General features: G+C 43.1%; 1 protein-coding gene across 2 annotated transcripts in view; it reads left to right on the top strand.

The window, feature by feature from the left end:
- The window catches only part of PSD4 (pleckstrin and Sec7 domain containing 4), a 123,638-nt gene that overhangs the window by 48,123 nt on the left and 60,503 nt on the right, over nt 1–15,012 (top strand). Inside the window, exon 1 of one of the 2 annotated variants that reach the window (XM_030201704.1) lies at nt 8,657–8,735. The exons of the other annotated variant lie outside the window; for it this stretch is intronic. The gene's annotated coding sequence lies outside the window, so the exon portion shown is untranslated. Of the gene's footprint in view, nt 1–8,656; nt 8,736–15,012 lie in introns of those variants that run through there. 2 annotated transcript variants of the gene reach the window in all.

Genomic DNA, 15,012 nt, shown 5'->3' with positions numbered 1-15,012 from the left:
GTTTGGAAAACGACAGCAGGATAAGGGGCAGGGGAGTGTGGCTGAAGGGAAGATAAGAATGAGGGGAAGTGCAAGGGATAAGAGAGAGAGGTGCAAGAGATAAGAGAGAGGAAGAAGCTGTTTTTGGTACAGTTTACAGGGCGAAAGAGGATTGGGAAGTGATACACGTTTGTTGGGGTTATTGAGTCCCACTATCCCTGCTGGGGATGGGAACTGTTATGTTGGGGCACCAGACCCCTCCTTGTGTTCTCGCTGAAGTGGGACATATGACATTGGGGCTGCTGAGAGCCCTTCTTGTTTTTGGGAAAGTGGGAGGTGCTGTGTTGTTGCCATTGAGCTCCTTTTGTTGTTTGACACATTTACTGATTCCCTTGTAAATGTCACCACAGGTCATTTCAGCTTAGTTACATGGTCTGATGCTGGTAATGAAGATTGCCAGGGAGACTTGAATGTATAGTTTATTTATCATACCTAATCATACACATGTATAATTGTTGTAGCAAGTCCCAGAGAAAGAAGATTCCTCTCTGAACTCCTGTCACAATCAAAGGGGTCCTAGACAGACCTTGATAGTAGAAGGAAGAGAAGCAGATATCAGTGGGAGGAGACTGGAGAAGATAGAAGGTTCATGAAATAAAGGGAGAAAATTATTGGCAGGGGAAGAGACAGTTCTAGGAAAAAGAGAGAGACCTTGAGGAATTTGGGAGAGATAGAAGGTACTTCGGTTATAGAACTTTATGATTTAAAAAAAAAAATAAATCTGAGCTAATGAGAACTAATCCATTTAGTTATGGGTTCCAGCCTTGTCTGACCCAGCCATGCCTATGTGAAATAAAGTCAGCATGAAAATAATAAAATAAAAGCAATCAGAATGCCTACTGGTACAAGAGACAGGAAATGTTTGAAAAAAGTAGACAAATGTCAGAGCCGCTGTCTTGCTAAAACCTTTCATTTCCTGTCTGTACCACAAGGCAAGCAGCCACTTTCAAACTTTCCTTCAGATGCTCTGAGCCATCATTCAGGGACATTTGAGCTGGTTTTAACTCCCTTCCTTAAATGTTCTGGATAAAGTATTGTTGTTACTGTGATAGTCCACTTTATAAATAGATATAAAAGAAAGGAAAATAAGGCAAGAACTGTTTTTATTGGACTAAATATATTTTTGGCAAGTTTTCGAAAACAAAACCTTCAGCTCTGTAGTGCAAGATTTCCCACATCCAGCTTGGGGTCAGAACTGTGCCTTAATTCTTATGAGCAAACTGTAAGGAATTGCAGAAGGATTTTGTGAGGTTGGAAAACTGGTCAGCTAAGTAGCAGATGAAATATAAAGTGAACAAGTGCTAAAGGAGGCACCAAGAATATATGTAATAATCTTGGGTGGTGGTTCTCTGCTCAGGCTGGTTGGCCTGTGGCCATTAGGCTTAACACCAGTGAAACAGAAACAGATGTAAATTCCAGAAACAGATATATTCCCATCACTAAACTGAAAATAAAATCCTATTTTTCTGCCTTTTATTGCCTGATAATTTTATATTTTTAATCATGTTGGTCCAATCTCTGGCTTCTGCTTTTCTATGCTTGTCTTTTCTTAATACTGTTTCAGGCTCTTCTGCCCATTTGCCATTTTTTCTTGCCTCTGATTTTCTTCATTTCTTCTTTTCCTTTCAGCTTTCTCTATATACTCCCCCCTTTTTCTTATCATCCACTCCTCAATATCATTTTTCATACTTCATTTAACAGAAGCTTTCCATTATTTCTGCTTTCCAGCCTCTTATTCACCAGTCTTTTACTAACTCTTCTCTCTCTACTAGTATCTGCTTTCTGTATGTTCCCCCATGTCATGCATCTCCCCTCTGTCTCTTTATACTCCATGTCCAGCATCTTCCACCTTCTCTCATGTTCAGTATTTCTCTTCTTTTTTCCCCTTCCTCCCCTGTGGTCTAGCATCTTTCTTTTTTCTTCCCTCCTCCGCCCCCTCCCTCATAGTCCAGCATCATCCCTCTACTTGCTGACACCATATCTTGCCAGGTTTGTGGCAGCAGCAGCAGCACTAGCACTAAGACAGAAGTAAGCATGGGGACTTAAAGCCCATGCATGTGCTCAAGACCTACTGTTTCCCCACTCCTTTTGTTGCAGATTTTATGTTTCAGAGGAGCAGGCAGCCACAAGCCTTGCGTGAACTCATGGGCTTAAAGGCCCCAAGCTTTCTGTTTTAGTGCTGTTGCTTATCCCTGCTGTTCCTTGAGCTCTCCCCACCCCCCATTCCTTGTACTTCCTGCTGGGTAGAGAGAAAACCTCTTAACTAGGAGCTAACTGTGGTTACCACCACAATGACATTTGGGGCAACTTGCTGCCACACCCCAACATTTGAGGCCTGAGGCAGTTGCTTAATATAGAACTATCTCGGTACTGGGGGTGACAGCAGAGGTGGGAGAACAGTACTTCAGTTGGGCTGGATAGGGTGGTGAGGCCAAATATCCTCTAGTGAATTCTCACTAAGTTGCAGCTAGTAGGGACAATTACTCCTAATTATGTGTATACAGTGCTAGTTCCATATTAGGAGTAACCACCCAGGAAAAGACAGTGGAGTCATTGTGGACAATACATTGAAATTCTCAGCTCAGTATTCATTAGTAGTTAAAAAAAACAAAAACAAATAGAATGTTGGGAATTATTCAGAAAGAAATAGAAAACAAATCTGTGTATATAATATATGTATCTATTCATGGTGTAACCCCACCTTAAGTATTCTGTACAGTTCTGGTTGCCAGATGTTGAGATAGGAAGGTAGTCTCTTAATATGTAAGGCTGTCTATTGTTTCGCCAAAATATAACTCTAAAGAAATACGTTAAAAAAATGAGCAAACAAGAATGAGGAGATTTCTAGCAGTAGGTGTGTTACAGGGTGTATAGCAAAGGTGGAGTGATAGACATGGCCCATATTTGCTGGGTGGACCCCTTTTGTCAGAATCTATATAGGTATCTCCATGAGACACTAGAAGGAGCTGATTTCCGTCCAGTGAGGAGTGGAGAGAGGTAGGAAGGATGCTGGCCTGCTCTCTGTGGAGTGATTTCTTCAGCTTCTTCAGTTTTTCTATCCTATAAATGTAAATGTATTAGTTGCCCACTTGCTATAAAGGTCCTGGTGACATATTTCATGAAGAGACTGGAACATTTGCCTGGAAGTGTATAACAAAAAAAAATAACATAAAGTAGGTTTATACATCAGAATAATGTTTAGACAAATAAAATGTTTTATTAATTGATGAGATTCTAAATAAGAAGTAGGCTATTCTAAGTTTTAGCAGCCTGGAACTTAAAAGAAAACTCAAAATACATGCGTACATTGAATTCCTCTAATCGATGGAAATTCAAGCATATTCTAATTCAGTCCCCTAGATATCTTTTTGGAATTAAGTACTGTTAAGGTGCTCAGGTAATATTCAAAAGTAAGACCTTGTAAAGTATTATATATTATGGAATACTAGTAAAAAAGGCCCGTTTCTGGCACAAATGAAATGGGCGCTAGCAAGGTTTTCCACGGAGTGTGTATGTTTGAGAGAGTGTCTGTGAGAGTGACTGTGTGAGAGAGAGAGAGTGAATGTGCAAGTGTGTGTATGTGTGACAGAGTGAGAGTGGGTGCGAGTGTGTCTGTGAGAGTGTGTGTATGTGAGAATGAGTGTGTGCGAGTGCGTATGTGAGACAGTGAGTGTCCTCCCCTCTCAGCCCCTCCCCTGTGGTCTGAGGACCCCCTTCCCCCCTCTCTGTGGTCTTAGGGACCCCACTTCCCCCCTCTCTGGTCTTAGGGATCCCCCCCCCTCCTCTCTGGGCTTAGGGGCCCCCCTTCCTCCCCTTGTCTCAGGACACCCCCTCCCAGGTCTCAGGACCCGCAAGACACATGTTGTGTGTGTGAGATACACAGTGTGTGTGTATGTGTGTGTGAGACAGTGTGTGGGCACTCCCTTGCACATCAATTCCCTCTTCTCCCATCATGTTCCTCAACCTCAGTGCATCATCCTTTTCCTTGTAGCTCCCCATCCTGTCTTCCATTATCTCATTACCTGCTCACCCTTTTCACCCAATGTCCAAGTCTCCATCTCCATCCTCCCAATCAATCACTGCTGTTCTCCCAATCCCCAATCTGCTTTTCCATTCTTTCCTTTGTCTGTCCCCATCCCAGGCTCCAGAGACAGTGTGTGTGAGTTTTCTTTTTGTGGGTTACCTTTTTTTGCCGCTGCCGTTCAGAAGCGGCTCCTGGTCTTTTTTTTTTCCGCTGCCGTGTCTCCGCTACCGTTCAGCTGTCCAAGAGCAATGTTGATTGGTCCGTCTTGCGTCTTACGTTTCGTTCCGTCGCCTAGCAACGTTTCGGCAATGGTAGTCGTTCCTTATTTCTTGCAGGTCGTTCTCATGGGTCCGCAATGCGTCTGACGTCACGTTTCGTTGAGCAATGCGATTCGCTGAGTGTCAGTGCTCTGCCCTCGACGTCATCACGTTGTGACGCGAGGGCAGGGCAGACACTCATGGAGAAAAAAACGATCTACACAACTACAAATTTAGAATGTTGGGAGACTTGAGGCTTCATTAGAACGTTGGAGGTGCATTTTATATAGAGAGATATCTTAAAGTAAATCCTAGCCTGAATTGACAACCAGTGCAACTTGGTCAGAAGAGGGAATACCTTATCGTATTTCCGAGCACCGAAAATCAGCCTAGCGCCTTCTAGAGGGAAGGTCACTTGTCTTTGCACAAAGACAGAGCCTATTTCCCAATTTATGTGAGGTCATGTGTCCATTTGATTCTATGTGTAGGAGGGTAAAGTCCCCTTCTGCAGACTATCCTGGCTCTGCCTTTCTCAGTGATCAAAGGTCACCTGCTCTCTTCTGCAGCGCTCAGCCTCACAGTCTGTTGAGCAGCATCTGATCTGACAGAGTACACTGCCACCCGTTGAACTCAGGGGAGTCTTGTACAGGTGCCCAAGTCACCCATTCCTACAGCCAGCCCTGATTGAGAGGATATCTTAGTTCCAAGTCCCATTAAGCTTCTTTCTTCTTACTAACAATAATAATCATGGACAGATGGGGATGAGTAATGCAAACCTCTCACAGCTCAGTCATGTGACCTAGGAAGGTCACTATCAGCTATTACACAGTAACAACATTTAGCCCTTCCCATGGTGGGCTTTTGTTAAACTAGCATAACTACCATCCCAATACACTAGATCCATAAGAAAAAGGAGGAAAACAAAAATCTTCCACAAGGAGTAAAGAGATGAACAAAACAAAGGTGGAAGTCACCAAAAATACAAATGTTGAAGACAGTAAGTAAACATCGATAGGCTAATAATGATGAAGTCCATCAAATTTATTCATCCATAATTGGTTAAACCTCCATCCAAATGAAGGATTAAGACTCAACATGGGCCATGTTTTGGCATACAGGCCTTCTTCAGGGATTCTACTACTACTACTACTTAGCATTTCTATAGCGCTGCCAGGGTAGCCAATATGGAGAATAGGAGGTTACAACCAAAATGAGGACAACCTTATAACCTGCTAGACCACAGTGAGACTGTGTTGTGTTCATCCAGTGCTACTGCATCGTCCTATTCGGACAGTGAGGCAGCGACAGACGGGTTGGGTGATCAATTTTGAGAAGAGCAGACTAACTCCATCGCAGACACTCGACACAGCATGGGAGAGGATCTTTCTCACAGAGCACAGGAAGTCAAAGCTGGTTCAGCAGATTCGTCGTCTTCTCCTCAGTCAGAGCAGGCCCAGGGTCTGGGACTACGCTCAGTTTCTGAGGTCAATGACAGCAGCAATGAAAGTGTTGCAGTGAGCAGGGGTTCATATGCGGCTGTTACAGGAATCTCTTCTCAGCCGTTGGTCTCCGGTGTCTCAGAAGTATGACCTTCATCATCTTTGAATGGAGTGGTGGTTGTAGCTCAAGAATTTGACCGTTGGAGCTCCCTTTACGGTAACACAATATGAGGTGGTGACAATGGACACCAGCAAGTTGGGTTGGGGAGCTCATAACAAGTTCTATCTGGCACGGGACCTGGAAAGAACAGCAGTCTCAGTGGTCAAAAAATCCGTTAGAGCTTAGAGAATTGTGAAATGCCTTATACGACTTCACCCCCTTTCTGGCAGGGGCTCCGGTCCGAATTATTTCCAACAATGCGATGGTGGTAGCTTATATCAACAAGCAAGGTGGGATCCGCAGTTATCCAATGATGGTGGAGGCGGCCTCTCTCATGAGTTGGGCAGAGAAAAATTTTCTCTGCTTGTTGGCAGCTCACATCGTGGGGGTCCTTAAATGTGGAGGTGGACTTTCTCAGCAGGTTCTCCGTGGACCCAGGAGAGTGGGAACTATCCAGCCAGGGTTTTCAGCTGATAGTGGATCGATGGGGTTCTCTGCTTCTGGACTTGATGACAATGAAAAAGAATGCCCAAGTTCTTCAGCTGTTGGAAAGAACTAGACTCGATGGGGATTGATGCCCTACTTCGGCACTGACCAAAGACACATCTACTGCATGTCTTCCCTTCTTGGCCCATGGTAGGCCACATGTTGAAAAGGATTGCATTGCACCAGGGTCAAATAATTCCCATAGCCCTGGATTGGCTGCAGAGGCCGTGGTACATGGACCTTATTCTACTGCTGGATGGGGGTCCTCTCCATCTTCTGCAGGTACACAGCCTACTGATGCAAGGTCCAGTGCACAAGGATAAGTGGAAGTGGCTTGTCACACATGGTCACGGCACTACAGTGCCTTTTACCTGTGGTTGAGATCTCAGCTCAGATGGGCTGTGTAAAGAGATAGTGAGTCTCAGGGCCAGATGCACTAAACTTAACGAGCCAGCAGTGTGGTTTTTAAACTGGTTCTAGCCAGTTAGCGCGCAAGCAGTAAACTGGGACATGCACAAAAGGGTTCTCCAAACCATTTTCCTGTCACAGCAGCAGCTAATGAAAGTGGAATGCAAATGAGCTAATTACTATTATAATGTGGTGCGATGCGATGCACTACCATTTCCGACCCCATGCACCGTGGAAAACCTAACGGGAGGTCTGCACCTCTCATTGGGGCTGCTGTGAGCGGGACCCATGCAGAGGACGCCCATCGCAAAAATTGGAAGAAAAAAAACGTCCAAGTGCTCGTCAGGGACGTCCTTTCAAGTGCCTAACACTTGGACGTCCTTCACTCAAAAAAAAAAAAAAGGACGTCCCTGACAAACACTTGGACATTTTTTTTCTTCAGATTTTGTGGTGGGCGTCCTTCTCTTGGACATGCGTTTCTTACATGCCCGAAAACCGCTGGAGAGAATCGTGGATCGGGACGTGCGAGGACATCCAAATCAAAACTATTTGGACGTCCCTTTCAATTATGCCCTCCAGGTCTCTCTCAGCCAATCACAGCGCATTTAGCTGGCACCAGTGACAGCTAAACACACTGTGATTGGCTGAGAGAGACCTGGAGGGGCATAATCGAAAGGGACATCCAAATAGTTTTGATTTGGGGGTCCTCGCACGTCCCGATCCACGATTCTCTCCGGCGGTGTTCTTGGACGTGTTTTTCTTACGTGCCCGAAACGACCACCGCCGGAGAGAATCGGGGATCGGGACATACGTAGATGCCCAAATCAATACTATTTGAACGTCCCTTTCGATTATGCCCCTCCAAGTCTCAGCCAATCACAGCGCGTTTAGCTGACACCAGTGACAGCTAAACGCGCTGTGATTGGCTGAGAAAGACCTGGAGGGGCATAATCAAAAGGGACGTCCAAATAGTTTTGATTTGGACGTCCTCGCACGTCCCGATCCACGATTCTCTCCGGCGTGGTCATTTTGGGCACGTAAGTAAAACGCGTCCAAGAGAAGGACGCCCATCATAAAATCTGAAGGGAAAAACGTCCAAGTGCTCGTCAGGGGCGTCCTTTTTTTTTTTTTTTTTTTTTTTTGAGTTAAGGACGTGTATGAAACCGTCTTTGGCATGCGCAGAGCAGCCAACATAACGATTGGCTGCTCTGCACATGCTCAGCTGGCCGACTGGCTTCCCCTCCTTAGGAAGAAAATCGCATGAGTTAACAGCGAGCAGCTCATTTCATGCCCGTTTTTTACCGATTCGCTAAGGGATCGGTAAGGGAAGGGCTCTTTCCATGGAGTTAGTGCATCTGGCTCTCAGTCCTCTTACAGGGGCCAAATCCGGAAGCATTCACACTGTGACCCCTGTCATATTCTTGTTAATCTGTGGACTCTATTGAATACCTCATCACTGACTTGTGATAAGGACCTGAGGAACAGCAGTCCTGTGGCATTTGCCCTGATAAGATCAAAGCCCCCCTCCCTTCCTGATACTGGAGAGAAAGGCGGAGTAAAGAATCCTCATCTGGACACTGAAGCCTGAAAATGCCTGTAGGCTTAGGCCATGCTGAGTTCCCAGGCTAGAAACACTTGCTGTATGTTTCTGTTCTCTAAAAGTTTATCATCAAACAACAGGACACATTGAAAATGAGAAAGAAAAAGGAAGGGTTAGATTGAAAATGTAAGAAGGAGAGATGCTTTTCGGATGCATGCTGGGTGTTGCCCCTCCCACACACTGTGTCTAAATATTGTGGGCAGGAAGTGTGCAAATGATGCTTCTGAACAGTCAAGGCATCTTCGAACTGAACAGAATGTACAAGTTTTTCTCCGTTTCTCTCTCTGAACTTTGTGGGATTTCTGAGCAGTCCTTTTGCCAGGTAAGTAGCTCCTTAAATATCTTTCAGTGTGTGTGAGTCTACTACCGTACTCTGAGAGGTGCTGTTTTGTTTATTTTAACCGGTACTAATGGGAAAAGAGAGGAGGAAAAGGCTAGGTGGAGCCAGCTCGAAACATGCTGTCCCTTGTCATTGGTCTCCCCAGCAGAGCCATGGGGCAGAGGGGGGCACAAGGCGGCATGCACACAGGGGCATTTCCTTTGTTGATGGTAACAGAGTATGATACAGAGTCAGAGAGGGAAGGACAAAGAAGGCAAGAATGTGACAGAGTGGAGACAGAAACTGAAGTGAGCAATGTTTCCCATTAGATGGGAGGATTGAACGGGGCAGAATTTACGTATAAGCTAGACAAGCTACAGCCTAGGGCCTCATATTACAAGGGATGTAACGTTTCACTAGCATGGAAACCTATTAAACCTAAAATTTGCTTACTACTTAATCGAGGGAGGCCTCTTAATTGCCACAGCTTCTACAATACACATAAATCTAGCCTTGGGATGGACCCTAAGTATTAATGTCCTGGGGGCAGAGAAGTGGTATTTGGGAAAAGAAAGGGATTTCCTCAAGGCAAGGGAGACTCAGTTTCCGTTGGAACTTTAGACAGCTAAAAACAGTAGAGTAAAAATGATCTTAGGAAGCCATCAGTACTGTGGATAGGAATTACCTGTTATGGACATGGCCACTACTTGAGGGGCTGGATGTAGGGACAGCGAGAGGTGCGTCTTGCACTATAGCTTTTTTTTTTAATCATTTTTGATATGATTAAAGGTTGCTAAAACCTAAGATGGGCTCCTTTCCTCTGCTCCCTCCCACCCCTCAACCCTTCTTTTTCCTGTGCCTTTAGTGAACTCTGGCCTGGTGCCCCAGAAATCCCCTTTGTTGCCTACCAGTCACAGAGAGAGCCCTAGCAGAATATATATAAGCTATTGTGACCCTGGCATTTCTGTGCTAAGGGGATTTTCCCTTTTTGTCATTATGGGAATTACACAGAAAAGTACAGCGCCCAAAGCGAAAGCACAGTGAGACACACATCAAATCACATTTTCAGTTAGCACAACCTTTGAAATATGTGAACAATGCCTGGTGCATGGTTTCTTGATTTTCCAGCAGAGGTGGTCGTCTGGCTCTTTTCTCCCATCTTCCCCATGCTTATATCTGTTGATCAAAAAGAAAAACCTACCCTGTTAGCATTCTCCTTTTCCATCCTTCTGATCATCCTGACGTCCAGAAAATTTGGAATGAATAAGAAGCAAAGCAACCAAGTGTTGAACACTTTCACACATGGACTACATAGAGCCAAAACATTACCCTGTGCCTATTCTCATGTTTCCCCTGAGAAGAACGGTGAAAAAAAAAAACTTAGAGGAGCAGTTGTGAAGGTCAAAAATTTACATGGGGCGTGGATGCTGTTCAAAAATACTATCCTGGAAGCCCAGGCCAAATATATTCTGTGTATTAAAAAAGGAGGAAGGAAGACCAAACGACAGCTGGCATGGTTAAAAAGTGTGGTGAAGGAAGTTATTAGAGCTAAAAGAAAATCCTTCAGAAAATGGAAGAAGGACCGACTGAAAATAATAAGAAACAACATAAGGAATGGCAAGTCAAATGCAAAATGCTGATAACAAAAACAAAGAGGGACTTTGAAAAAAAGATTGCATTGGAGGCAAAAACAAATAGTAAAAAAATTTTTTAGTTCTATTAAAAGCAAGAAGCCGGCAAAAGAATCAGTTGGACCACTAGATAACCAAGGGGGTAAATGGGGCACTCAGGGAAGACAAAGCCATAGCAGAGAGATGAACCCTAACTATAGCTATGTAATGTAAGGTTCCACATTAGACGTCAATGACCAGAAAAGGGATCTAGGCGTCATAATTGATGATACGTTGAAACCTGCTCAGTGTGTAGCAGCGGCTAAGAAAGCAAATAGGATGTTAGGTATTATTAGGAAAGGAATAGAAAACAAAAATGAGGACATTATAATGCCTTTGTATTGCTCCATGGTGCAACCACACCTCGAATATTGTGTGCAGTTCTGGTGACCGCATTTCAAAAAAGATATAGTGGAATCAGAAAAGGTACAGAGAAGGGTGACGAAAATAATAAAGGGGATGGGATGACTTCCCATTGAGGAAAAGCTAAACGACTAGGTTTCTTCAGTTTGGAGAAAAGATGACTCAGGGGAGATATGATAGAGGTCTATAAAATAATGCATGGATTGGAACGGATAGACGTGAATTGCTTGTTTACTCTTTCCAAAAAATACTAGGAGTAGGAGGCACGCAATGAAGCTATAAAGTAGTAAATTTAAAACGAATCGGAGAAAGTATTTCTTCACTCAATGTGTAATTAAACTCTGGAATTTGTTGCCAGAGAACATAGTAAAAGCAGTTAGTTTAGCAGGGCTTAAAAAAGGTTTGGATAGCTTCCTAAAAGAAAAGTTCATAAGCTATTATTAAAATGGACTTGGAGAAAATCCACTGCTTTATTTCTTGGATAAGCAGCATAAAATGTACTGTTTTGGGATCTTGCCAGGCACTTGTAACCTGGATTGGCCACTGTTGGAAACAGGATGCTAGCCTTGATGGACCTTCAGTCTGTCCCAGTATGGCAATACTTATGTACTTATATTCTGAAGATTTGTTGTGCATGGTATTTCACACATGCGCTTATGTAATATGTGAATTCCCTCCAAAATACCCCCATTGTGATCTTTTAGGTGGCCTGATATGTAATAAAAATTTGTTGACAGAAAAAGGACATAGGAGCTGCTTGTAGCCAAGCTGATGTTTCTGAGTTCAAGAGATCAACCAAGCACAATTTCCAGTGAAATCAAGTCACTTTATTCAACATATTAATCAGTCCAAGGACTCAACATAGACTGTATTTTGGCGATGCTTGCGTCAGGAGTCCAGAATTCTGGTAAATATCTCCAAACAGCACAATCAGATATAGTGTGAATAAAGGTTACAATCACTATTGTCACTAGAGCTGTGTGTCCTTTACAGCTACACCGAATAACATATGTTACTATTCAGCTGAATACGAATAATGAAAAATATTATTTGACCAAATACTAATAATGGGCATTGAGCTTTAACATAATAAATAATAAAAGAAGCAATGTGAAATCAGAGATCAAGTGTTTATTTCAGTAGGATTTAGCACAGTAGAGCCCTGGATTATTTATATTCAAATTTAAATCACTATTCTGGCCTTGTATAAACATTGTGTCTGGGTTGTCCCCAAATACAGACCTTTTGGATAAGTCTTTGGGTGCTTTTGAGTGCAGTGTGTGGACAAAATTGGCAAACACTTCATAGGTCCTTCCTTTATTCGATGGAGAACATAGTGGAAGGCGCAACCCTTTTAGTGATCTTTTTGCGTAAATCCTGCTTAATGGCGAAACGTATCTTGTTGCAATGGATACATGCAGACCCACCTACACTAGCCCAATGACGTAGCCAAATGTTTGAGCTGCTGCGGATAGAAAAGATGGCAGCGGTCCTCGGAGGCCAAACTGCAAAAGAAGCAGTTTTTGAAGATTCGGGACCCTTATCTGGCTACTCTGTCCTTGAGAGTACGTCCTGTGAGTTTAAGTGATTTGGAAGTTTAAAGCATGACCCAGTTTTATCACTCGGAGTTCTTGGGTTGTTCACACCCACCTACTATCACAGCTTGCATGGATGCCCTCTGGGCATGGCTAGGACTTTTGAGGTGTAGCTTGGGAGTTAACCTTGGCCAAGGTTGGGAAGGGAATTTGTGGTGGGGTGGGGATATAGCACATTTGATAGTTTGATCATCTTTTCTTTGTTCAATTTTGCTGTCTATTATGTGTTTGTATAACATTTGTATCTTGTTTCTTGCTGTTGACAAGTGAATAAAGAAGTGTAAACATAAATCATTATTCGGACAAATACAAATAATGTATTTGGGACCCTGAATTGAATTGAATATGAATATTCGGTACAGCCCTAGTGTCCTTTATTAGCGCCAAACACAGTACCAGAGTCCTAGACTCCTGACACAGGCATTGCCGAAACACAGTCCATGTTGAGTCCTTGGACTGAGTATGATATGTGGAATAAAGTGACTTCATCTCATTAGAAGTTGTGGTTGGTTGATCTCTTCGACTTAGAAACATCAGCTTGGCTATAAGCTGCTCCAGCTCACCATTTCTTTTGGTTAGGCCTACTCCTTTGTCTTTCTAGCTATTTTTGTAGGAAACCAGTTCTTCTGCTGTTTTGCTTTGTAAAAAAAAAAAAAATCATTGTATGAAGAGTGGATGGATACATGATGGTCTTCATAGAGTACGTGGATATGGAAAAACACCTTTGTCTAATCTTCATCCCCCCCCCCCCTTCCTGACTTGCCCACCAAGATTTGATATCTATTAGGAAAGTTATTAGTGAAGGAGGGGCGTATCTACATACACACAGGGTGATCACATCAGCCTCCTTGCAAAAAGTAGGCTAAAAATAATTCCTGATGTTGCTTCAGGGGTTTTAGCCATTAGCTTCTTTATGTGGCTGTATTTGGGACCTTTCATTCCGAATAAAATGGTTAAGGATAAAGGGTTAATGATTTGATATAGCACCTTTCTGTGGTACTACCAAAGCGGTTCACATATATATTATATGCAGGAATATGGTTGCCATGTTAGAGCACTTGGTATGTTGACATAAAAGTCTTCTAACAAGATGCAGATAATACCTTGCTATCAGGGATTCATACTTGATTCTGTGACCCACCAGCTGGGCCAGGACTCCAGGGGTCATGGAGGTTCAAAATTTACCAGTTGCTATATCCAGTTAAAACTCAAAGGTCCAAAAGAAAAGTAGAAACAAAGGTTAAAATAAGTCCTTTCCTGAGAGATGTGCCACCTACTTCCAGCAAAAGTCCCTTTAGCACAGCAATTTTCAACCAGTGTGCCATGGACATTGGTGTGCCGTGGATGGTCCACAGGTGTGCCCGCTGGACTTACAATGGCTGCAGTGGCTAGCAGGGATCCCCAAGCCCCTCCGTCTGAAGATGTCTCCGATGACGCCCAGAAGCTCCTAAGCATGGCTCAGCAGTCAGCAGCTGCTTCCTGAGTCATCGATTTCAGTACTCTGCACATGCTCAGTCCTTGCCTGTGCGCAGAGTACCGGGTGTCGGTGACATCTTCAGCTGGCGGGACTTGGGAATCCCCCAAGCTCAGTACTTGTAGTTTGGAACTAGTTGTTTTGAACTTGTTTCTGTAATGTACATGGCACCATAGGCTTTAGATTGATGTCCCTCTTTCATATTTGAATTTGGAAGATCTTAGTGGAAGTGCAGTTCATTGCAAATTAAATTCTGAGCTAGTTCTGATAGAATTAGTTTGTGAATGCACATTTTAATATTCATTATATTTGTCTAATTCACACATTGAATCTGCTGTTAGTATAGTAAAATGGCGAGTAAAGGAGCTCTCTCCTTCATTTTTTTGTGCTTTGTCCAAAAATTGTTTTTCTTCTCTGCGTTAGGGTAAATGAAATGCCAGTCAAAGCTATTGTTGAAGCCTCTTTGTCCTGCAGTTGTCTACTGGATTTTTCTTTCAGGTTTTTTTTTGTCATTTCTCAGGAGCTCTTAAATTTTTATCTTGCCTTTATCAAACAATATTATAGACCAGTGTTTTTTTAAAGTTAAGTGTGTGTATGTGGGGGAGCAACTCGAGAAGGCGGGGAGGGATTAGAGAGGACATATAGGGCTAGATTCTATATATGGCACTTGGAAATTCCATTCGATAAAATATACGCCTAGGCATATTTTCTAACGTATGCCTAAATTTTATAGAATAGGCTTAAATTTCTCCGCGATATATAGAATACACTGAGTACCTCTCCACATGACCAAATTTAGTCACGGCCATTTACGCCACATTTTACTTGGCGTAAATCCCAACGCCTAAATTAGGTGCAGAGTGGGTGTGTTCTATAACAATGCGCATAGATTTTTGAAACACTCATCCCTGTCCATGGCCACGCCTTCTTTTCAACTATAGAATTTAGACACCGTGTTACAGAATATGCTTATCAAGTTGTGCACATAAATCTTAATGCCAATTACTGCTGATAATTTCTTGTTAACTACCAATTGACAGCGCTAATTAGCCAGTTAACCAATTAAGTTTGCGCATTGTTATAGAATATACTTCAGTATCAGCACGGAAATTAAGGTGCAACATATAGAATCTGACAGATAATCTTTAAAAAACTGATGGTATGCCTTGACAATTGTG

The sequence above is a fragment of the Microcaecilia unicolor genome, chromosome 4, assembly GCF_901765095.1.
Source record: "Microcaecilia unicolor chromosome 4, aMicUni1.1, whole genome shotgun sequence".
Lineage (NCBI taxonomy): Eukaryota > Metazoa > Chordata > Amphibia > Gymnophiona > Siphonopidae > Microcaecilia > Microcaecilia unicolor.
The sequence above is the reverse complement of the archived record's forward strand: the minus strand, read 5'-3'. Positions and strand labels throughout refer to the sequence as shown.